Source organism: Lolium perenne, chromosome 3, assembly GCF_019359855.2.
Source record: "Lolium perenne isolate Kyuss_39 chromosome 3, Kyuss_2.0, whole genome shotgun sequence".
NCBI classification, from domain to species: domain Eukaryota; kingdom Viridiplantae; phylum Streptophyta; class Magnoliopsida; order Poales; family Poaceae; genus Lolium; species Lolium perenne.
In genome coordinates this window covers 74,547,756-74,572,923 of record NC_067246.2, presented here as the reverse complement: position 1 = coordinate 74,572,923, position 25,168 = coordinate 74,547,756, and the positions used below count along the sequence as shown (strand labels likewise).

General features: G+C 46.0%; 1 long non-coding RNA gene and 1 other non-coding gene across 3 annotated transcripts; one reads left to right on the top strand and one right to left on the bottom strand.

Moving 5' to 3' along the window:
* Nucleotides 1–8,287: 8,287 nt before the first annotated feature.
* Nucleotides 8,288–10,908, top strand: LOC127341490 (uncharacterized). 2 transcript variants are annotated; one of them, XR_007875569.1, is made up of 3 exons: nucleotides 8,288–8,826; nucleotides 8,913–9,072; nucleotides 9,708–10,908. It is a non-coding gene; the product is annotated as an uncharacterized lncRNA (long non-coding RNA). The 2 variants fall into 2 exon arrangements; XR_007875568.1 differs by having other exon boundaries at nucleotides 8,913–10,908.
* A 4,238-nt stretch (nucleotides 10,909–15,146) lies between these two features.
* On the bottom strand, nucleotides 15,147–15,249 carry LOC127346247 (U6 spliceosomal RNA). Its single transcript, XR_007879419.1, has one exon. It is a non-coding gene; the product is annotated as a U6 spliceosomal RNA (small nuclear RNA).
* Between the last annotated feature and the right edge of the window lie 9,919 nt (nucleotides 15,250–25,168).

Genomic DNA, 25,168 nt, shown 5'->3' with positions numbered 1-25,168 from the left:
CCTTGTGTTAGCGGCTTAATCAACGTTTCCAAGGCGGCGGGGGATCAAAAGAAAAAGGAAACAGCCAAAAATAAGAGGGTGAAAAAAATCCAAGAAAAGAAACTTTTATAGTATCGAGGATGACATGTGGGTCCCATGAGCCAGCAGCTTCCTCAACATTTCAGAGGCTGCATGAGATCGAAAGAAAAAGGCAAGTGACAAAAATAAGGGGGTCAAAAAAATCCAAGAAAAGATACTTGATTGTACATAGAGGATGTCATGCGGGTCCCACCGATCGGCAGACTTACTAACGTTTCCAAGGCGGCGGGGGATGAAAAGAAAAAGGAAATAGCCAAAGATCGGAGGGTGAAAAAAATCCAAGAAAAGAAACTTTTGTAGTACATAGAGGATGACATGCGGGTCCCATTGTCCAGCAGCTTCCTCAACGTTTACAAGGGCGGCATGAGATCGAAAGAAAAAGGCAAGTGACCAAAAATCGAGAGGGTGAAAAATAATCCAAGAAAAGAAACTTTTATTGTACATAGAGGATGACATGCTTTGTCCCAACGTTTCAAATGCGGCTTGAGATCAAAAGAAAAAGAAAGTAGCCAGAAATTAGGGGGTAAAAAAAACTCCAAGAAAAGAAAATTGATTGTACATAGAGGATGACATGCGGGTCCCATGAGTCAGCAGATTCCTCAACGTTTCAAACGTGGCATGAGATCGAAAGAAAAAGGCAAGTGACCAAATATCAGGAGCCAAAAATAATCCAAGAAAAGAAACTTTATTGTACATAGAGGATGACATGCGGGTCCCATTTTGCAGTAGCGGTCTCAACGTTTCCAAGGCGGCACAGGACCAAAAGAAAAATGAAGTTGCTAGAAATCAGGGGGTGAAAAAAATCCAAGAAAAGAAAGATTTCAATTGGGCTGCATCTGGACATCTGGGCCTTCGAACTATCCTTCTGGGCCTTTTGACTCGTACAATTTCAGCCCACTCCAGAACATGAAAGTTCGGATTTTTCTCAAAAAAAAACAGGAAAGTCGTATGATTCGCCAAAACAAAAAACAAGGAGATTCAAGATATAAGTTGTAAAAATAAAGATTTAATTTATCCGTTTGCAATAGCTCAGAGCGAAATACACTGTTTATTGTCTGCAAAATAATCAAGATATCACATGTTTCTTGTACGGGAGGCTGACATCGGGGACCCATGAGCCAAGCGTCGTCAACGTTTCAAAGGCGGCGGGGGATCGAAAATAAAAAAAACCAAATATCGGTTGGTAAAAAAATCCAAGAAAAGAAAACATTTATCGTTACGAGAGGATGACATGCGGGACCGATGAGGCAGCAGCATCCTCAACGTTTCCAAGGTGGCAGGGGATCAAAGAAAAAAAGGAAATAGCCAGAAATTAATTAGGGGTTCAAAATAAATCCATCAAAGGAAAGTTTTATTGTTCATAGAGGATGACATGTGGGACCGACCTGCCAACAGCGTCCTCATCGTTTCAAAGGGGGCAGGAGATCAAAAGAAAAAGGCAAATAGCCAGAAATTAGGGGTAAAAAATAACTCTAAGAAAGGAAACTTTTATTGTTCGTAGAGGATGACATGCGGGACCCATGAGCCGGCCAGCCTTACTTAACGTTTCAAAGGCGGCATGAGATCGAAAGAAAAAGGCAAGTGACAAAATATCAGAGCCCAAGATAATCCAAGAAAAGAAACTTTATTTACATAGAGGATGACATGCGGGTCCCATTTTGCGACGGCGGTCCCAACGTTTCAAATGCGGCTTGAGATCAAAAGAAAAAGAAAGTAGCCGAGAAATTAGGGGTCAAAAAAATCCAAGAAAATAAAGTTGATGGACATAGAGGATGACATGCGGGTCCCATGAGCTAGCAGCTTACTCAACGTTTCCAAGGCGGCGAGGGGATCAAAAGAAAAAGGAAATAGCCAAAAATCGAGAGGGTGAAAAAACAAAGAAAATGAACTTTTATAGTACATAGAGGATGACATGCGGGTCCCATGAGCCGGCGGGTTCCTCAACGTTTCAAACGTGGCATGAGATCGAAAGAAAAAGGCAAGTGACCAAATATCAGGAGCCAAAAATAATTCAAGAAAAGAAACTTGATTGTACATAGAGGATGACATGCGGGTCCTAATTAGCAGCAGCGGTATCACCGTTTGAGAGGCTGCACGGGATCGAAAGAAAAAGGCAAGTGACCAAATATCAGGAGCCAAAAATAATCCAAGAAAAGAAATTTTATTGTACGTAGAGGATGACATGCGGGTCCCATTTTGCAGCAGCGGTCTCAACGTTTCCAAGGCGGCACAGAACCAAAAGAAAAATGAAGTAGCCGAGAAATCAGGGGTGAAAAAATCCAAGAAGAAAGATTTCAATTGGGCTGCATCTGGACATCTGGGCCTTCGAACTATCCTGCTTGGCCTTTTGACTCGTACAATTTCAGCCCACTCCAAAACAGGAAAGTTCCGAATTTTCTAAAAAAACAGGAAAGTCCTATGCTTCGCAAAGACAAAAAAATAAGGAGATTCAACATATAAGTTTGTTTATGTAAAAATAAAGATTTAATTATCCGTTTGAAATAGCTCAGAGCGCAATACATTGTTTATTGTCTGCAAAATAATCAAGATATCATATGTTTCTTGTACGGGGAGGCTGACATCGGGGACCCATGAGCCAACGGCGTCGTCCAACGTTTTAAAGGCGGCGGGGGATGGAAAGAAAAATAAACCATAAATCTGTTGGTAAAAAATCCAAGAAAAGAAACATTTTCGTTACGAGAGGATGACATGCGGGACCCATGAGGCGGCAGCATCCTCGGCGTTTATTGTTCATAGAGGTTGACATGTGGGACCCGTGAGCCGGCGGCGTCCTCAACGTTTTAAAGGCTGCACGTGATCGAAAGAAAAAATAAGCCAAAAATCGTTTGGTCAACAAAATCCAAGAAAATAAACATTTACCGTTACGAGAGGATGACATGCGGGACCCATGAGGCAGCGACATCCTCAACGATTCCAAGGCGGCGGGGAAATATCCGAGAAATTAATTAGGGGTTCAAAATAAATCCATCAAAGGAAACTTTTATTGTTCATAGAGGATGACATGTGGGACCGACCTGCCAACAGCGTCCTCATCGTTTCGAGAGGGCGGAGATCAAAAGAAAAAGGCAAATAGCCAGAAATTAGGGGTAAAAAATAACTCCAAGAAAGGAAACTTTTATTGTTCGTAGAGGATGACATGCGGGACCCATGAGCCAGCAGCTTACTCAACGTTTCAAAGGCGGCATGAGATCGAAAGAAAAAGGCAAGTGACAAAATATCAGGAGCCAAAGATAATCCAAGAAAAGAAACTTTATTGTACGTAGAGGATGACATGCAGGTCCCATTTAGCGACGGCGGTCTCAACGTTTCAAATGCGGCTTGAGATCAAAAGAAAAAGAAAGTTGATTGTACATAGAGGATGACATGCGGGTCCCATGAGTCAGCTGACTTACCCAACGTTTCCAAGTCGGCAGGGATCAAAAGAAAAAGGAAATAGCCAAAAATCGAGAGGGTGAAAAAAATAAAGAAAATAAACTTTTATAGCACATAGAGGATGACATGCGGGTCCCATGAGCCGACAGGTTCCTCAACGTTTCAAACGTGGCATGAGATCGAAAGAAAAAGGCAAGTGACCAAATATGAGGAGCCAAAAATAATTCAAGAAAAGAAAGTTTTATAGTACATAGAGGATGACATGCGGGTCCCATTTAGCGACAGCGGTATCACCGTTTGAGAGGCGGCGGGGGATCAAAAGAAAAAAGAAATTGCCAAAAATCAGAGGGTGAAAAAAACCAAGAAAATGAACTTTTATAGTACATAGAGGATGACATGCGGGTCCCATGAGGCTGCAGCTTACTCAACGTTTCAGACGAGGCATGTGATCGAAAGAAAAAGGCAAGTGAAAAAATATGAGGAGCCAAAAATAATTCAAGAAAAGAAAGTTTTATAGTACATAGAGGATGACATGCGGGTCCCATTTAGCAGCAGCGGTATCACCGTTTGAGAGGCGGCAGGGGATCGAAAGAAAAAGGTAAGTGACCAAATATGAGGTGCCAAAAATAATTCAAGAAAAGAAAGTTTTATAGTACATAGAGGATGACATGCGGGTCCCAGTTAGCAGCAGCGGTATCACCGTTTGAGAGGCGGCAGGGGATCGAAAGAAAAAGGCAAGTGACCAAATATGAGGTGCCAAAAAAATCCAAGAAAAGAAAGTTTTATAGTACATAGAGGATGACATGCGGGTCCCATTTAGCAGCAGCGGTATCACCGTTTGAGAGGCGGCAGGGGATCGAAAGAAAAAGGCAAGTGACCAAATATGAGGTGCCAAAAAAAATCCAAGAAAAGAAAGTTTTATAGTACATAGAGGATGACATGCGGGTCCCATTTAGCAACAGCGGTATCACCGTTTGAGAGGCGGCAGGGGATCGAAAAAAAAGGCAAGTGACCAAATATGAGGTGCCAAAAAAAAACTCCAAGAAAAGAAAGTTGATTGCACATAGAGGATGACATGCGGGTCCCATTTAGCAGCAGCGGTCTCAACGTTTCCAAGGCGGCAAGGGATCAAAAGAAAAAAGAAGTAGCCAGAAATCAGGGAGTCAAAAAAAATCCAAGAATAGAAAGAATTTTGGTTCATAGAGGATGACATGCGGGACCCATGATCCTGCATCGTAAACGGCTCGATCGGAGAACGTTGAACGAGATGGCGCGATCGAGAAAAAAAACAATGCCAGAGAGGCTGCCATCTGGGCCCTACATCCCTCGGCGGTGCGGATTTGCGTTGACTCGGCCGGCGAACCCGAGATTTCGAGATGCACCACGTCCCGGGCCACCATACGCGACGTTTTGGCCGCTTTCGTCGGGCTAGGTGGCCTCAAAAACGAGAAAAAAAAAGTTTTGACATGCACCACGGAGGGACCCAAAATCGTCGGCCATGGTACACCAGCAACCACGGCGCGACTTCAACTTCGTCGGCCATGACAACTTTTCTTGTAGTGCTTTACAATAAGGTAAAACTGCAACTAAACTCCAGAAGAACGACTCGTGGTCTAATCTTATCACGGTCTCTATTTATAGAGCATTTGACCAGCTATAGAGGCTATGACTAGATTCTAGCTAAATAGGAGCTAGGTTTAGGGAGCTAGTCCCCTTCTACTGCTAATCTAGGTTTTCTCCTTGTTGGATGTGGTATCTGACTCTTCTGACATGGTCATGTCTCTTGAAGTAGTTGTTGACTCCTTGGCCTTTGAGTTGCACGGTAGATCCTCCTTCGATGCCTCCATATCTAAGCAGGGGATTTAAGAGTGGGATGAGTACGAGCGTACTCAACAAGTTCATTATAGGAAAGAGGTGTTTAATGCACTAGCTACAGCATTAGACCAGAAAGTCTAATACCAATGCAGGTTTTCATAACCATTTCTTCAAAAGGTTGCTTTTATTCAGAAGAACTATGTCCGTCAGCCTTCACCGGTTTACTAGAACTTCATGGAGTTCCTTTCCGGCAGCGTTCGCAGTTCCATATCCCGGAACAGGGAGTGACAGGTCACGGTTCATTACACTCTGCAGAGGTGTGTTGCTTTACCCATAAGAGATCTTAACCTTGGTGCCAACCGGGCGTACTTTCCCGTCCACACTTCCTTTGGTGTGAGGCCCGGTATAAGGTCATAGCCAATCATATTCCTCCGCTACCTCATACACCCACCCTTTGATGCAAACTCCGACCCTGGGTCCTCGCCGGTGCTCTTATACCAATTAAGGACGGCCCCCGACCACGACAACAGTTCAGGTCTCTACCATGAACTCCTTCGCCGGGAGATGCAACCCATCATAGACCGCAATAACCGTGGGGACTTTAGGCTTCCCCAGCCCACCGCTTGCTCCTCGGGCGACAAGTGTCTACGGTCTCTACCGTGGGGACTTAAGGCTTCCCCAGCCCACCGCTTGCCCCCTTGGAATACAAGTGTCTATGGTAAAGCGCGTCCGTTGATGTACAAGAGGAGAAAATACAATTGACTATTCCATCCCACTCCAGATCTTATGGTTAACACGGGTATTACGGCACAAGAATCACTGGACGACATTTGTTGTTTAATCCTAGATGGATATAAACCCTCGCAATGGAACCTCCACCATATCAAAACAATCCATGGTTCCATTGCCCACCACATAGTCATATTCATAGTTATGAAGATAGTGGTTTTGCTTTTTATGCAATAGTGATAAACATAGTACTTTGCAAGTAATTTGGTAAAAATACTCAAATGACATGAGCAAGCGATGAACTTGCCTTTCTTGACTGCAAGATTATGCAATCAAGGACTTCGATACGGGATAACTCCAAATTCTGAAATAGCATCATCGTCCGATAAGGACAATGTTTAAAAGATTGGCAAATATGCTATAATGCATAATTATGAGATGCATTCGCTCTAAGCGTGACCCAACCCCGATAATTTAGGATTAGTGAGTTGGGATGATTGGTTTAGGGTGTGTTGAACTTTTAGAGTGATTTCACAAACAAGGTTCTTATTAGGGTTTGGTTGTCTTAGTATCATAAACAATTGATATAATGTATCATAACAATCATACACACCAGGGAATAGTAGTTGCATAATGAATAAAGAGCAGTTGTCAATTTTAAGTCTTATGGTGCATGGTTGATGATTATTTATTATATACTTCAAAAGAATAACTTTTGAAGAACATGTTAATTAGGAAATAATAAGTATTTCAAGTAGAAACTACTTGCTTCTATGGTTTACTATGGTTATCATTGAGTTTCCTAATTAAGTAATATATGGATCACAACAAAGTTGGATTGAGTTCCTAGTCATGTATTGGTTGCATGGTTTGGTTAAGCATGAACATATTAAGCATTTGATTAAACATGGTTGCTATAATGGTTGGTTATATCTTACTGGTGATAGATAGCTATGGTCTACAGGTCCTATTAGGCAGAGTTGTTGACTATTCTTTAATTTCTTCAAAATAATAACTTTTGAAGAACATATTACTTAAGTAATAAGAAATATTTCAGTTAAGGCTTATGGTTTCTAGGGTTTGCTATTGGATTCACTAAGTTGCTTTTCAAACAATAGGGTTCACAATTCTTTAGTACATATAGGATTTAGTTAATCATGAACTTATAAAGTAAATTATTACATAGAGTTGTTATTATAGTTGATCACAATGGCTATATCAAAGAATAGTGGTTAGGGTTGATGACATGTAATGAAGAATTTGGGGTTTACTATTATTTCATTATATAAGGTTACTAAAAAAAATGGATACATGAGATGACAACTCTAGTAGTAATAGGCGTGTACCATTTTAAGAGAATATGGGCATTTGTTTAGTTGTTAAATATGGATCTGTGAGTGAAAGAAAAGTAACATGATCACATTTTATAATTCCTAGGTTTTAGATATATATATCTTTTTAACTGGATGCACACTAGGGTTTACATATAGAATTAGGGTTTTAGGGTTCTCACATGAAATTATGAGGTTGTAGTTTTATTCATAATGGACTAGGTATATGGTATATGGGTACTAGGTATAAAGTATATGAAACTTATCATTTTAAAAAATATATATATATATATTGAGTGGTAATATCTTAAGCTAGGTTGGATTAGTAGTGCTGTTAAGGATTAAGGTATGATGTTATGCTCCTAATGGTACACCATTGGGAATGATCACATACTAACAAAACTATGGTTATATTAGTAGAGGAGTTAACTATATAAATTAGAATGATTGTCTACGAGAAACACATGATTTAGGTATTATCTCCTATCTAAGGTTTAATTCATAAAGTTTTTTACATGTAATCACACATGGTTATGTATAGCTAGTCAAGCAATTGGATATAGATGAAGGATGTACAATTGTATTTACTAAATCATGTTTAAATAATTATGAAAATATTTATAGCATGTGTAAGGTTAAATTAATATTGTAAACATTTTAGAGATTCAATTTCAGCACAAAATATATTTTTAGGTTCCAAGCTGCAATTTATATTTCTAAAATGTTTGTTTGATACCTTAGAGTAATTTTATTTATGTAAAATTAAATTAGTGAATAATTGTATTTAACATGTAAATATTAAATCTACACAAGCCTAAATATTGGTACTACTCCGTCGTACGTCTTAGCTAGGCATGTGTAAGCCAACTAGGACGCACTACATACACATAGTCGGATCGCACACTTGCATTGCATATACTGTACGAGTCCAACACGGCCCAACCCCTCACGTTTCTCTCATCGCGCACACACGCACGCTCGAACACGACCTCGCCCTCGCTCATTCCCCTCCTGTGATCGAGCCGCCACCTGCTGCCGCCCTGGCCGCTGCCGGCCGAATCCGCCGTCGCTACTCGCCGGATCCGCTCCATCTCTCTCTACCCTCGTGAATCCTCTAATTCGATTCGTTTTTCTTGCCCTCTCGTGTCCTTCGCGGACGGCTTCGATCTTGCTGCTATCCCGCCGCTGTTACTGCTCCGGCCGACTCGGGCCGCCATCGGTGCCGCCATGCTGCGCTACTCCTTCGAATCGTCCCTCACCATTGGATCCTCACGGCCACAACGCCGTCGTGCAACTGCCCGCAACCCCCACGGCTAACCCTAGCCTGGGCTCGCCGGCATGGTTTCCCCGGCTTCCGCACCTCCGATTGCTTCCCCGATGACCACGACTTCCTCGTCGCCGCCTACGACTTCTACAACGACCTCCCGACTCCTGCTTCGAGGACCTCACAGTATCCCTTGACCACGGGCTTGGCTGCGGGGTAAGCTCTGGTTCTCCCCTGCCCTTGCTTGTTCAGTAATGTTGCTAGATAATCTAACACCCATGGTGATGCTGGTTTGGACCTAGGTGGGTGTCGTTGTGCTGTTGAGAATGGTGCTGTGGTGGTGTACGAGTAGTGTTAATGTTGCTGCTGCGGCGATGGTGCGGCAACCTCGACGCCGGCAGGATGGTGCCATAGACGCAACCCCGACATCGACTACATCGCGTACTCCATAGATATTGCACGGTGAGCTATTACATCTCCACTACTCTACCTATGGTTCTGATGTCATGAGCTGTATAATTTACTGCTTGATAATTCAGAGCCTCACATGGTGATGAAATGGGGTTAGCTGACTTGTTGCTATTTGTGGTATCTAACTTTGGATTATTTAATCATCCCAGAAATGTATGGTTTATTTCTATGAATTAACTGTGATGAAACTGAACATTTAGTTTCAGTTTAATCCAGTTTTGAGCCTTTGTAATTTCTCAGATATGTATTCAAGGTTGGGGCTTAAATTGATTGTTGCTCTTCCTGGACCCCAAGTAACTCTAAAACTTATTAACTTTTAATCTAGTGACCCCAAGTAAATTGATGTGATACTTATACTGTCGAAACTGAATATTAACAGTTTAGATTGTAGTAGATATTTATTTGTAGTCATCTAAATGTGTCCAAATTCTTACTTTAGCTTGCCGTGGTGGTTTGATGCTCTAGTTCACTCCTAGTTGGGTTTAAACAACAAGATACAAATTAGTGTTGCCTATATATTGATGATTTACTTGATATGGCTTTCTTTGTGAGCTTGTGTAGTTGTTTATGGTGGCTTTGCTGCTAGATCAAAATAATCCACTGATCACTATTATGTCCTGTAACAGATATATGTATGTGCTATGCAAAGTGGGTGCTTGACCATTTCCAGGACATGGCTTACTTGTGGGCTTGATGTATTTGGATGGTATTGCAGTAGGTCATCTCTCTGATTGCCACTGTAGTGCTATCAAAACATGTAAAAGATGTAGAAAAATCTTATGGGCTAAAATATGATGCCTTTGTCTTAACCCAAGTCTGATGGTGTTTTAAACTGGGTTAAACTTGGTAGCTTTTGTAGTTGTGAAATAATTTGGTGCTAGTCACTTTTGCTCCTTGCTGTGTGTTCATTCTTTGTAACTATGCATACGGATGGGTGCTGAGCTGGCTTGGTATCTTTTTATTCTGCTCTGTTTAAGTTTGTCAGTTTTATTTAGTTCAGTACCAAGTGATGATAAAAACATTCAAACATTGTTGTTTGATGCTTTCCCCCGATTTACTTGTCTATCTATATCACTATATGCTTTGCTTGAAAGAGTTCATGTATGATCTGTTTCAAGTGTGTGATTTATACCTCACTCCAGCTCCTATGGAAAGTGTGTTTTGATCTTGTTAGCTTCTGATCTTGATGAGCTTCTCCTTCTCGAACTTGTCCTTCTCCTCCTAGATCCAGCTATGCCACCATGATCTTCTTGCTTCAGCTTCTGGTTTATGATTTGATTTGGCTGTTGGAATTCTCTGGTTTGAATTCTAGGATGTTTCAGTGTTTTGGACAAAAGATCTGAGACATGTTCTTGGTTCTTAGTGTAGAACGTCGGCCGTGAAAAATGGTACACTCCTAGAGTGTTTTGCACAACACGACATGGCTTTAATACCCTGCCCAAGGAGTGTCCTGGGTCGACAGCACACATATGCAAATGGTGACTGTGCTGTTAGCCTGCATGGCTGCTTGACGTGACTGAGTGCATCTCCTTGTGGATCAGATCGGCCAAGAAAGATCTTCATTTTCCATTTCTTTTTATTTTTAATCTAGCCACTTGGCTTTACTTTTCATTTGTGTTATCTTTGTTTGTTTTGCAGGTGATCAAGTTAAACAAGATGGCCTAGGAACGTGGACGAAGGTTATGAGCTTCAAGATTTAATTGTAGAATTATTTCCCCTTTTCTTGTGTTTTGGATTTGTAATTTATATTACTTTTTTCTCCTATGTTATTATTTAAGACTTGTGAATATTTATACCTTATATATAATCAAGAATTCCATTCTTTTATTTGCAATTGTATTTAATATTTAAAATTCAGTTTCCATTTTAGTGATTCAATAATCATGAATTACTTATATTTATTTATGATTTCAAATCCAAGGTGAATTTCAAATGTGGAAGTCAAATATTCCTATTTGAATTGTTTCTTCCCCATGCAAAGCAAAGCGTCAAAGGTCATGCCGAAGTTTATCGCGCTCATGTCGATGACCTTAGTCAATTCCCATCAACACAAGCGAAACCTCGATCTCTTTGTGTTTTCAATAAAAGCGCGAAATTTTCCGGATTTTCTATGCATGAATGCAATGCACACATCTATTTTCTCTATTTTTGTAACCCCAAATACTGGGATGTTACACCCGGTGAGGGACCCGGTCGGACCGGCCCATGCGCCGGCCGGTTCCGGTCTGCCGCCCGGTCAGCCGGCCTCCCAACCGGATGGCCCGGCGTCTTGGCCGATCAACCGGCGCCATCCGGCGCCAACCGGGTGACCTCCTGGGACGACACAAAGTGACCCCGGTCAGAGTCCGCCTGCTGACAGTTTGGACCAGTGGCAGTCTGTGGGTCTTGGCTCGACCTGGGGCCAGACCGGACGGCCCGGCCCCAGGCCCGGTTGACCGGCCTCCTCGACGGTTGACTCAGGCCAACTTTTTCCCAACGGTTATATTTGCTCTTGGGCTATAAATAGCCCTTCTTCCACCTTGGGCTGAGTTAGTTCTTCCATTCTCTCACCTCCATTGTTGCCTTTGAAGAACTTTCTCTCTCTTGTCTCCCCCCATGATTCTTGCTCATTCTTGAGGGATCTAAGAGAGGAGATCTAGATCTATACTTCCACCAATCCATTTCTTCTCTAAGTGAGGGGAACTCTTGGGATCTAGATCTTGGAGTCTTTTGTTGACTTTCCCCATTGTTCTTCCTCTCCAATCTCATCCTAGCATTTGTTGCTTTGGTGGGATTTGAGTGTGAAGGACTTGAACACCTCTAGTGTTCTTGCTTTGCATCATTGCATAGTGTTGAGCTCTCCACCACGATTAGTTCGAGTGAGAGACCGTGAGCTTGTTACTCTTGTAGGGAAACCTCCTAGTTGGCTTGGCGGTTGGTGCTCCGGTGATCTCTTCAAGAAGATTGTGAAGAGGCCCGGGCTTCTCCTTCGTGGAGCTTGTGAAGTGGTTGTGGAGCTTGCCATCTCCGGAGCGGAGGAAAAGCTAACCATAAGGAAAGGGCCATTATCCTTCGTGGGTGTGGTTCGGAGAATAGGGTGAGCCTTCGTGGCGCGGGGAATCCTTCGTGGGACCTCCACTCCTCCAAACGTGACGTACCTTCTTGCAAAGGAAGGGAACACGGGAATACATCCTCGTCTCCGCGTGCCTCAGTTATTTCTATACCCGAGCTCTCTTTCCTTGTGATAGCCATCGTGCTTGAAGTACATATATCTTGCTATCACTTGTGCTACATATATCTTGTGCCTATCTTGCTTAGCTCTAGTTGCTATTGTTACACTTAGTTGAGCATAGCATATTTAGGGTTTGTGCTTGTAGACTAAACGTTAGTTTAATTCCACATTCTTACAAGACAAATCCGTAAGAGTTTTTAATTGCCTATTCACCCCCCACCCTCTAGGCGACATCTCGATCTTTCACCCCCCACCGTGAGGATCCCTCCTCCGGGGTATTGTCGAGTAGGCAACGACACGTGTGCAGGCAACTCATGATCAACCTCCACAGGAGGGCCCTGACACTCATAGGGATCAACATGTCTTCTGACCTGATTCTTGCAGTCATCCTCGATGATCATGTTGTGCATGATCACACAAGCCTGCATCACCTCCCACATTTGGTCGTGAGACCAGCTTAGAGCAGTGTACCGGACAATTCCAAATTGAGCTTGAAGCACACCAAATGCCCGCTCGACATCCTTCATGCAAGCCTCCTGTCGCGAAGCAAAGTGGCAATTCTTCTGATCTGATGGAGCCGAGATTATTTTGACAAAAGTGGCCGATTTTGGATATATACCATTGGCTAGGTAATAGCCTTTGGTATATTGGTGGCCATTGATCTCATAGTTGCATGGTGGAGCATGATCTTCCACTAGTTTGCTGAACACCGGACACTACTGCAACATGTTGATGTTATTGTGTGATTCCACCATGCCAAAGAAAGAATGGCAAATCCACAGATCATAATCTGCCACAGCTTCAAGCACCACACTTCAATATCCATGACGCCCTTTGTATATACCTTGCCAGGCAAACGGGCAGTTCTTCCATGACCAGTGCATGCAATCGATGCTTCCAAGCATTCCAGGGAATCCTATGGTAGCATTTTGTGCCATGATCCTTGCAGTCTCTTCTTCGGTTGGCCCTCTCAAGTAGTATTTGCCAAACTTTCCCACCACAACTCGGCAAAAGTTGTACATGCACTCAATGGCAGTAGACTCACTCATGCGAAGGTAGTCGTCATGTGTATCAGCAGGTGCTCCGTATGCAAGCATCCTCATGGCGGCGGCGCACTTCTGAATCGACGAGAACCCGGCAACGCCTACATCATCGTGCTTCCGCTTGAACTAGGTGTCAAACTCTCGAACGTCGTGGAGGATATTCATGAACAAACCCTTGCTAATCCTATGCCGGCGCCGAAAATTGTCGGCATGTGTTGCGTCATCTACGAAGTAGTCGTTGTGCAGCATGGTATGCCCCTCCATCCTTTGTCGGGGCTTCGACTTCTTTCTCCCCGGCTTTGATCCTCCACGGCGCGAACTCTTCCGCTTATCTGCCTCGGCGTGAACCATGTCCTGGAAGGACGCGATGATCAGCAAATGCTCCTGGATGTCGTCATCGAAGGCTTGCTCGTCCCCCAGCAGTCGGACAAGCATCTGGTCGTTGCTATCCATGTCTGAAGAAAAATTAATGGTTAAAATTCAGCAACGGCAGACGCGGCAACGAACAGCAGCCTATATCGCGCCTCCCTGGCAAGTCGTCGAACACCTTATGTGCGTGGAGGTGGGGTGGATTTGACGCCGCGTTCTGGGACGCTCTAGCGAAGCGGTGGCGGCGAAAAGGCCGGCGAGAGAGCCAGCCGCGACGATGGTCCCGACTCATAAGAGATGAGCCGTCGAAACGGCCGGCAAATCGAACGGCCACGGAGGGGTGGGAGGCGCGGGAGGAAAGGCGCGACGAGAAATAAAAGGCGTGAACCAACGGTTATGGAAATAGTCGCCGACAGGTGAGAGCCCGCCACGCTTTTTCTTGCGTCCGGCGTGCCCGGAGCGTTCCCTGTGTAGCGATAATCCATATGATTTAGAGAACTGAAGAGTGAAGATTGGATGTTTAAAACCAAATATGTACACTGTACACCTGACTATGACTATACTCAAGGATTGATCCGGTGTTGCACTTGTATTATTTTTTTCCGAGATTCAATTATAAAATGACATTTTACAAAGTCTATCGATCTGGACTAATTACAAGCTGACTGTTTATACCAGTTGAACTTGCCAAACGCTTCTTCCCACGCTGTTCCAATGTGCTGGACAAGGTGATGGATGATGAAACAGAACCAGCTTCCCTTAGAAATGGAAGAGATGCACCCAGCGTGAAGAGGAAGTTCCATGACCTTCAGGACTTACTTCTGAACGCATTCAACGACGAGGACAAGGAGTTTGACAGGTTGGTCCTTTCATCTTCTCGTCGACGTCCATTGGAGCTAGAAGTTTGACAGGTCGGCCGAGGAGATAAACACCTTAACCTTATTGTTGAAATGTAGTCATACCGATACACGATTTTCGGTCTGAAACTGCTCGTCAGATATTTCCGTTTAACACAGTCCTAATAGTATACTGTTCTTGCCAGTTGCCACAACAGTCTAGCACCATCAGATATGATGAAGCCGGTGGCCTAGCCTTTGTATAGATCGCATAGTTATGCCCCATATGCTCTTGTATACTAAAACAATAGTACTAGGCATGTAATATGGATCGCCCGAAATACTTTGAATTACGGTGTGTTCTGACGAGCGAACAGAATGGACCCATGTAGTAGCAGCTCGCTTTGCTTGTGACTTTGATGATTGGTGAGAAAGAGTTAGTCGTTTCTGCTTCTCGTCGACGTCCATTGGAGCAAGAAGTTTGTTAGACAGAGAAAAGTAACAGCGGAAGGACATACTTTTACGTGTAAAGGACCAACCTGGGGCGAAGAAAGAAGGCGCAGGGCATATCTGTAAGATGCTAGGGACCAGCGCGCAAAATCTCAAAAAAATTTGGACCATTTCTCGATTTGTGCGTGTCATCCTTGCGCAGGGGCCATGCTAATCTTCTCTGTATCGTTCCAATTTTATCGGATGTCCCCGAAGGGACGATGATTCTGCAACGGCGAAGCTTATAAACAGGTCTAAACTTTCGTCGCTGCCCGAGGTGGGATTAAACCCCGCAGCCGCAAGCAGTGACAAGAGCGAGGGATCCTCCCAGCAGAGAGTGGGCCGTATCTGCGTGCGGGGTGGATCCTGCTCAGTAGGCCCAGCTAAGGAAGGGGGTGGAAACATACATACGGCCTGCTTTCAGATGGTGCATCATTCAGTGCCTCCTTGTGATGAGCGTGTCGTGCGCGAGTGTGCGTCAGCTCGATACACCTCTTCAAATCACGGAGAAGCCAATCGAAATCCATCCGGAGACACTCGTTTTAACCATCGAGGAGATTAAACCCGTGCGTAGCCATCCTGGAAAAATTATCTGTATTCCAAGTGCAGCTCTGGCACAAGTGTGTAACATGGATCTGTCGAAATACTTTCAGCAATGAAGTATGGTTGTGGTGTACAATGTTTGTGTACTCCACTAAGAACATCTCCACCGGCAATATTAATAGCAACCTTAGAGCATCTCCAGTCGCGTCCCCCAAAGACTCCCCAAAGGGATTTGGGGCGCGCCGGACAAAAAAACCGTTCCAGCCGCGTCCCCCAAAGCCCATTTTTGTCCGGCGCGCCCCCATACGGTGTCCGGCGCCCCGAGCCCGTCCCCGTCCCACAGGGGAAGCACCGGGGACGCCGGACACAACGAAAAGCGAGACGGGGAGTGGCGGGGCCGACCCGTCAGCGGCACAGGGAAAATTCGTCTCACACTCCCGCCAAATCCCGCCGCTCCCGCCAAATCGCGCCTATACCGCCACGCATTTCAGGCCTCCCAAAACATATCCCGCCGCCGATTCATTTCTCCTATCCCGCCGTCCACCCGCCGTCCACCCGCTAGCGCTACCCTCTCCACATGGCGCCGCCGACAGCCCCCAAAAAGATGGCGAAGAAAGCGGCCAAGAAGCCGCCGGGCAATGGGACGAAAGGGGCGACAGCGCCGTTCGCGAGGCCGCGGAAGGCGCTGGCTTTGAAGAAGAAGTCTGAAGGATGGACCGACGATCAATGGCAGCAAGATTGCCTGCGCCGGAAGCTATCGACGGCGGAGCGGAAAGGACGGAGGGCGGCGGAGCTGGAGAAGAAGGCTCTGGCGGCACGCCAGAACCAGCACATACTGGCCGGGTGCCTCGCCGCCACCAACGCGAGCCCATATAGTACGAACGTGCCGGTGTACGTTCCGGGAGTCTTCTCTCCGTCGTCATCCGCCTTCTACAACGACGGCCCCTCCGGCACTCCCGGGTGCGTGACGCCTAACTTGTCGCCGCACTACCAGGATGCGCTGCCGCACGGTGGCTTCAACCCCAACAACCTCTACTCCCCGGCGTACGAGCAGCACGAGCCAGGACCCGGTCCGGACGGCAGCCCTTTCACCGGCCGCAGGGGTCCGCTCGAATACGATGGCGCCGGTGCTGAGGAGGACAACGGGGTTGAGGAGGAGGACGACGAGGAAGAGGACGGGGTGGAGGACGACAAGGAGGACGACGATGAGGACAAAGAGAGCGGCGAGGAAGAGGACGACGAGGGTGCCGGTGACGATGATCTCGTGGAGGTAGACGCGGACGGCGTGAGGACGAAGAAGAAGAAGAAGAAGAAGAAGAAGAAGAAGAAGGCGTCGGGCACATGAGGCCCGAAGTGGACGCCTCTGGAAGATCTTTGTCTGTGCGAGTCGTGGGCGACGGTGAGCCATGACTCCATCATCGGCGCCAACCAAAAAAGCGGGAAGTATTGGGCGAGGATCAAGGCCGAGTTCGATGAGCGCAAGCTCATCAACAGCGAGTACAAGAAAGTGCCAATGAAGAGGAGCCAGAAGGCAATGTCGACGCGATGGGCCATCATCCAGGCGTCGGTGAACTCCTTCCATGGGTACCATCAGGACTTAGAGACCAGAGGCGACAGCGGCGCCGACGTCGCCCAACTGGTACGACTCTTGCTTCCATAATCCGTAGCGCCTACATTGTGTTCGATGAAATGATTCCGCTTCCCGTGGCTAGTTTGATAGGGCCATGGAGGTTTACGCGAGGAACTCGTATGGGCATAAGTCGTTCGCGCTGATGCATTGCTATAGCAAGCTCAAAGGGAACGAGAAATGGCGTTTGACGCGCGATCGGCGGCCAAGGAAGGACGGCATTGACACAGACGCGCCGCCGGCAACGTCGGCGGGCGTCCTATCGGCAACAAGGCTGCCAAGGCCGCCTTGGCCGACGCTGCGTCGTGCGAGAAGACGCAGCGTCGATCACGAAATGCCTCGCCGACGTCTCCTCGACCTTTATCTCCCGCGACAAGAAGGCCGACCAAAGGTGGGCCGAGCTGCTCAAGAGGCAAGAGGAGAAGCGGAGCTCAAGAAACGCAGGGACGACATGTCCCACTGCTGAGAAGCAGTCGACAGAGGGAATGTCTCCCCGGACGCGAGCGGTGCACAACTTCTTCAAAGGCCGGATCCTCGACGACATCGAAACCAAAATGGCGGCGGCGGACGCGGCGACCTGGCAGCGGCGGCATCGACGGCGGCGCAGCAAGAAGAAGAGCAGCCGACGCGTCTTCATCGCTACACCTACGTCGGCCTCTGCGTCAGCGACGGAGCAGACGCACCATGCACAGCAACAGGCAGATCGCGACGAGGTCATCGTGCTCGACGGGCATGCGTCGACTCAGGATACGACGCCGTCGCCCAACCCCTTCCCCTTCTTCTAATTTGCATGCACCACCGGTCTGTAATATGATCGCGCGCCCAGTACTTTGATCGATCGCCGCTACTCTGATCGCGACGAATCGGCGGGAACGATCTCTTTTGAATGCATCTATTTGAATTTCTGATTGGGGGCGGCGTTTGGGGGACGCGGCTGGGGAGCGACGTCCCCCAAAGGCGGCACGAACAAAACACGTCCCCCAAACGCTCGATCCGGCGCGGTTTGGGGGACGGTTTGGGGGACGCGACTGGAGATGCTCTTAATATTTTTTTTGGGGTGGCTATGTTCTTAGGCTCTTACCAGTGCTAGCCGGCGTGTTTCCGAGCCTAATAAAATGCCGGAAGCCCCATGCTAGCCCCTTCGGACGAGGCGTTAATTGGGCGCGATGACGCTTTGTGACACGGCGGATTTCGTCCACGATCGAACCCCGCCTACAGTCACTAGCTCCAAAAACCCTAATTCTATTCTCCAATTTCCTTTCCCTCTCGCCAGTAGCTTCATTTCCCCGTCCCTCCTATCCAGCTCTCGTCCATCGCTTCATTTCTCCGACCCTCCTATGCAGCTCTCGCCCGCCACGCCAGACCTCCTCTCCAGCGCCAGCTACCGCACAGCCGGATGCCATGGAGGTGCCCCGCCGCTCACGCCGTTCCTTTGATCAATTTGGCCATGAAGCCCAAGTTGTTTTTTGGTAGTCGGACGATGAGATGACGGCGAGTTGGTGGCCGGATGTTGACCAACATTGGAATTGCTATTTGCATAACTTAAATTGAACTTCTATCTCTATTTGGGAGATTTTTTTGTCAAAAGTTCCTATTGAGGGTGCCGGTTTGGGGTATCTGGTGCGGGGTAACCCTCCCCAAGTGGAGGGAGCAGCTGCCGGGGCGCTTCATAGCGCACTGTTTGCGATAATTTAGAGGACACCGGTGGAGATGCCCTAATGAACTTCATGTCAGAGCAGCTCTTGACTTTTGACTTTGATGATTGATGAAGTAGAGATACTATACTCTACGCTGTTCATTTCTTTTGTGCTCTTCTAGAGTATTCTCAATGACTGAATATGAAACGCTGTTTTTACTGCCCCTTCCGGACGAAGTAAATCATGGATGCTTGGACTGAACCACGCAGAAAGAGAGGCAGAGCAAACTCAGCAGCAAAAACCATGTGCCGTTAATGCGAGGCAAAGTCCTTGCGATGCAGCAGCAGCAGCCAGCCTAGGTAGCCTCAGGCAGAAAAGCCTGGGCACATTTCCTAAATCCGCTCTACTCCATCGCGGTAGCCTTTTGATGCTACGACGGCACGGCCCAACTCTCTGAAACAGCAGGCAACCCCCATGACCCGTGCATGCACAGCCAGCAACGGACTGAATGAATCGGTGAGCTGCTGCAGCCTGCAGCTAGCCATGGCACCGCGCTGCTGGCCGTGACCTGACAATGGCATCTCCATTACATGCACGCGTCTAGCTACTCCTCCTCCTAGCTAGGCTGCGAAAGCCGGCCTTATCCCAGAAACTGAGGAGGAAAAGGACCGCAGAAGTAGAAGAGCACCAGCTCCAGGATCTCTGAGGAGCGCAGAGAAGAGCAGAGGTCGGAGACGCTCTGATAAACCACCAGCACACCAGAGGAAGAGCTCTCAAGAACCGCGGCCATTTTACTGCCGGCTTCGTGTCGCGTCGCGTGATCGATCGATGTGTGCAGCTCGGCGGCGGGGCAAGCTGTGGAGCGTCGCGGCTTGGCTCTTCTTCCTCTCGCTCCTGCTCGTGCTTGCCATGTCCCAAGGTGAAGTTCTGTACTTGTAAAGATCAAGAGCTCGCCATTTGCTTCTTCCTTTCGCTTCACTGCTTCCTGCTGCTCCCTGAAACCGTGCCGAGTTTTGATCGATCGATCTCTGCATGCACGCCTGCAGGCGACCACGCCTACGAGCGGCTGGTGCGTGTCGACGACGCTTCGCGCCCGTCGCCGGTAGGTGCGTCGACGGGAGGAGGAGGAGGGGAGGAGCAGCGGCTGAGCAGGGTGGGGTCTCTAAAAATTTTAGGCCGCTGTGTCTCTAAAAATTATGGTGTTAAATATATAGATAGATATGTACAGTATGGGTGTATGCAAAAAAGTCCCGTTAAAAAATACGTTGTGTTTTGGGAAATATGAAAAAGACAAATTTGTGACAGTAAATGGTAGTACAATAGTATTAAAATAGTATATCTTTTTGTCAGAAATTTGTTTATTTTCTATTTCTCAAATTTAAAGTATTTTTTATCGGGACTTTTTGCGTAGACTCCTCATGTGCATATATATCTACATATTTAATGCCATAATTCTTGGAGAAATAGAAGTGCGAGATTTTAATGTGCACCAAATCCCTATTCGAAGACTCATCTCTATATGCTCGTAATATGCATGTGTTGTTCATTTGAAATGATTGCTCCGTAGGACTGTAGTTGAGAGCAAGTACAATAAGTCCTAGTCAGCTGGCTACAAGGATTAAAATTGTATATTTGTGTCTAGTTGGAGGAGAGAGAAGAGGAGAGAGAATGTAAGTGGGCTCTTATGCAAGAGCTAGCTCTAGCACGTGCTCCTAGGCAAGTTGTGTGAATGAAAGGTGGATCCTCCATTGAAAAAGTAGTACATCTTTATAGCCAACTATTGTACTTGTTGGCTATGTGTTGGCTATAGATGACATGGCATCTTGCTTATAGCCAACAACCGACTATACTATTGGAGTTGCTCTGAGCAACATTGTTCTGCATGCTCATCAATGCCGGCCATTGTCGATAAGGTGGGAAATGTGCGCTCCATCCCGAATATTTTATTTCAAAAACTTTAGGCCGTTTTTTTTCCATTGAGTGCGCGTTGTATGATGAAGAACAACAGGGGAGCCAACTCAATAACCTAGCGGAGCAACCGTCCAAACTTGAAACAACGGATGCAATCCTTACATTTTGTTTTTAAGCAAAAAATAGTTATTCATATAAAAAATATTCATATTTGAAAAATGTTCAAAACTATAAATTTTTCAAACTAAATACTATTCAAATTAAAAAAAAAATGTTCAACTGGTTCGTCGGTTCCCTCTCGTTCTTTCTCGGTTTTTTGGTTGTCTATTTTTATTTTGTTTTTCTGTTTATTTCTTTTCTGATTGAACTATTTTGGATTTTTAAAAATTTGAACATTTTTATTTCTATACAAAAAAATTCTGAACAATTTTTTTCTTTACCAATTTTTAGTTTGACACTTTTTATTTCTAAACAAAAAAAAATTTAAAAAATATTTTTTGAACAAACTTTGTAAAGCAATATTTAGTTTTAACATTTTTCAAATCTGAATAATTTTTTTGCTAAAAATCAGAAGCTTTAAAATTTTGATCTTTTTCAAAAATAAAAAATAAAAATAAAAAAGATAAATCTGGAGAAGAGGCTTTAGCTGGGCCGGCCCACCAAGGAGCGGGCGCGGGGAAGCCTGCATTCGGTGGATTGTCCCGCATGCGCGATCCCTATTTTCCGCTCAACGCGGGAGTTATCAGGCGCTCCGCATACCCCGCGCTGTATGGGCCTGGCCCATTTCTTGTACATGTTCGATGTTTCTATTCCTCGTGTGTGATGTTTCGTCAGCTTTTTACTGAACACATTAACGTGAGCTAGAATTCCAGGACCAACACAGACCGAGATTTCTTTCTTAAGAAATGCTGGCCGGCTGGTTCGTGACACAAAATTTATATTTCCTCTTTCCTTTTTCATTTCATTTTATTCTTTACTTATTTCTTCTGCTCGGTTTTTTCTTATTCATGGCTTCTTATTTTGTACTTTTCAATAATTTTTATTTAACAATTTATTAATATTATTTTTATTTTTATTTTAACGAGTTTCACCTTTATTGGCTTTTCTATTTTTTGACCAACACATGATGTTTTTAAATTACGCGAACTTATTTTCTACATGTACAAATACTTTTTCTTTTCATATACAAAAAAATATAAAAAAAATATGTAAACATTTCTTTTCATTTTTTGGTTCCCTGATTTTTTTTTCCATGGAGCTTAAAGACTGTTCACTGTGAAAGAGCAAAGTCTAAACACCGTGTTTTATGTGTTTGATGACAACACTTGAGTTATCTCACCATGTACCTTGAGTATCATTGCTAGATTTGCAAGTGCACGGTGACCTCGCTGGACACGTCAAGATCGGAGGACTGAAGCGTAGTTATGGGTAGCTGTAGGTTTTCTGGTTTTGTGTGTGTTTCGCGAGGTGACATGGTTGGAGAGAAAAAGGGAAGAAAACCAGTTTTAGCCAGGCCGGTACTACCGGTACCTGTAGCGGTAGTACCGCTACCCCTATAGGTACCGCCTCACGGTACCGCTCAGAGTTCTGCGCTGAATTTGTCCCACAGAACAAGTTACGGTACCTTTACGGTACCTTGAGCGGTAGTACCGCTTACAAGCGGTAGTACCGCCCACGGTACCGCTCAAGTACCGTAACATGTTACGGCAGTACCGCTCTGGTACCGCTTCGGTACCGCTTTGGATCCAGTAAGGTCTGGACCCTATTGCGGTACCTCAAGCGGTACCGCGAGCGGTAGTACCGCAATGTGTCCACGTGGACAAGATCTGTGGGGATTCGAACTCAGAGCGGTAGTACCGCTTTCCAAAAGCGGTAGTACCGCTTAGGCAAAAACTGGACATAACGGTTGGATTTGGAGGAGCCTATTTAAGGGCCCCTTCTTCCCCAATTCGTTTTTATCTCTTCCCTCTCTCTCTCCTCCATTGTTGCTGAGCTTAATCCTTGAGGATCTCCCCAACCATCCAACCAATCTTGCTCAAATTTTGAGGAGTGGTGGAGGAGACCTCGATCTATAGTTCTACCAAGAGAGATTTCACCAATACTTGCTACTCCTTAGTGGATCTTGGTGTTAGGGTTCCTATTGCGGGACTTTGGAGAAAGTGCATCCATGGAGGCTAGCTTGGTGTTGTACTAGCTCCATGGATTGTTGGGAGCCTCCTTGTGGTGTGGAGCTCGCCCCAACCTTGTGAAGGAATCACCGCCTCGACCGGTGCCTTAGTGGAGAAGGGGGAGCACCTTTGTGGAGCTCTCTCGAGGAAGAAGGTGAGGCCTTCCTTCGTGGTGTGGCCGTCTAGTCTCTTGTGTGAGGCTAGCACCTCCTCAACGCAGACGTACTCCCTTTTGTGGGAGGAACTGCGGGAAACAAACCTCGCCTCGTCTCCGCGCCCTCCGGTTGTCCCGCTCCTTACTCTTACTATCTTGTGATTGTTCCTTTGCTTGTTGCACTTGTTCTAGGATCATTGTAGGATCACCAACACCACTAAAGCAATCACCTTTATCTTCCGTTGCACTAAAATTGAAAAAGACTAAAACTTGACGTAGCAACCATTCACCCCCCCCCTCTTGTTCGCTACGATCCATTCAATTGGTATCAGAGCAAGGTTTTCTTGCTCGGGCTTTACCGTCTAAGAAATGGCCGAACAAGATGCGGGTGTGGCGAATGGGTCACCTTCCCTTGTGCCACCCGCTCCATCATCTCTCGTCGATACCACAACGGCTACGTTGGATGACCTCAAGAAATTGGAGTCATCCATCGTTAACCAAATGAAGGCGATGATGATGGAGTTGGTTGCTCAAAAACCAAACCCTAGTGTTGATCCTCAAGCAAGTGCCGAAAACCCCCCACCAAAAGCTACCTCCTTTCCTCTTGTTGATTTTGTCGCGCAAGCGATAAAAGATCCACAAAAGGAAGGGCTTGGGGAGACCGACACTTCAACAAAGGGGAAGGATGAGACACCAATTGCGGAACATCTAGGGGGTTATCATGAGGTGCCACCACCAAGTGATTACACCATAAATGTTCCAATACCTATGCCACATATCTTGTCGCATGGTTCACCACCGTTACTTGAGTCAAATAACTTTGAAAATTGGCAATTCTTGATGAAATCTCATGTGCGCAGCGCATCTACCGAGCTTTGGCGCATCATTGAGGAAGGCTACTCACCACGAGATCCAAAGAAATTGACAAGAAGAGATGTGGTGGATGACCAACTCAACGCCACCGCCATCAACATGATTCACATGGCCGTCACGCCAAAGGACCGCGCTCATATCCGCTCGCTCAAGACCGCCAAGGAAGCATGGGATAAACTCGACAAGCTCTTCCTCGGAAATGCGAGCATCCAAAGCTCTCGTTTCGATGAAGTGAACAATATGGCCGACAATTTCGTCATGATTGAAGGAGAGACCCCCGAAGAAATGTACCGGCGCCTCATCGCTCTCGCCGTACAAATGCAAGATCTTGGAGCAACGTTCATGGATGACCATTGGATCAAGCGCAAGTTCTACAACGCTCTCCTCCCTTATGAGGAAGTGAAGTTGACGGCCATCCGCCAAAACGCCTCCTTCCGTGCTATGACCTCCGATGAAGTTCTTAGCGAAGTCATCGCTTTGGACATCTCCAAGAAGAGTGCGGAGGATCTTGTTGCTCGCGCCCACAACACACGCAAGCCCAACCTTGCATTGAAGATGAAGGTACATGAGGCTAGTGATAGTGATGAGGATCCTATTGAGTGGGGACCGGATGACCTCAAGATCAATTATCATGAGCACATGGCTCTAGCCGCCAAGAAATTTTGGGATGGAAACAAGTCCCGAAACACAAGACCAAGAAGATCACGTGACTCTCCAAGAAGTTTCTCCAATAGCCCAAGGGAGGGGCAAAAGGGAAGAACTTGCTACAATTGCGGCGACAAGAGTCATTTTGTCGCAAATTGTATGTTTGAGAGAAGAGAAGATCATGGTGGAAGACTTATCCGCAAGGAAAAGTTCAAGTCGCTCTCAAAAGGATTCTCCAAGTTCTCCCCCAAGTCCGATGACGACAAGGTCTCCTTCACCAAGAAGCCTAGAGCCTTCATTATTCGAGAAGAATACTCCTCCGATGAGGATGAAGAACGTGGGGACAAGAGCTCCAACAAGGAAGGAGAGGGAGTGGCCGCCATTGCCATTACCCACTCCCTCTATCTCCCTCTTCGACTCTCCAAATGAGAACCTCGCCACCAACAATGCTCGTTGCCTTATGGCAAAGGCATCCTCGGAGGTAAAATCCCCCTCCAAACCATCATCCTTGACTAATGCTCTATATATTGATGATGCCACTAGTCTCACCGGTAAACGTGAGATTATGGGTTTGGATACTT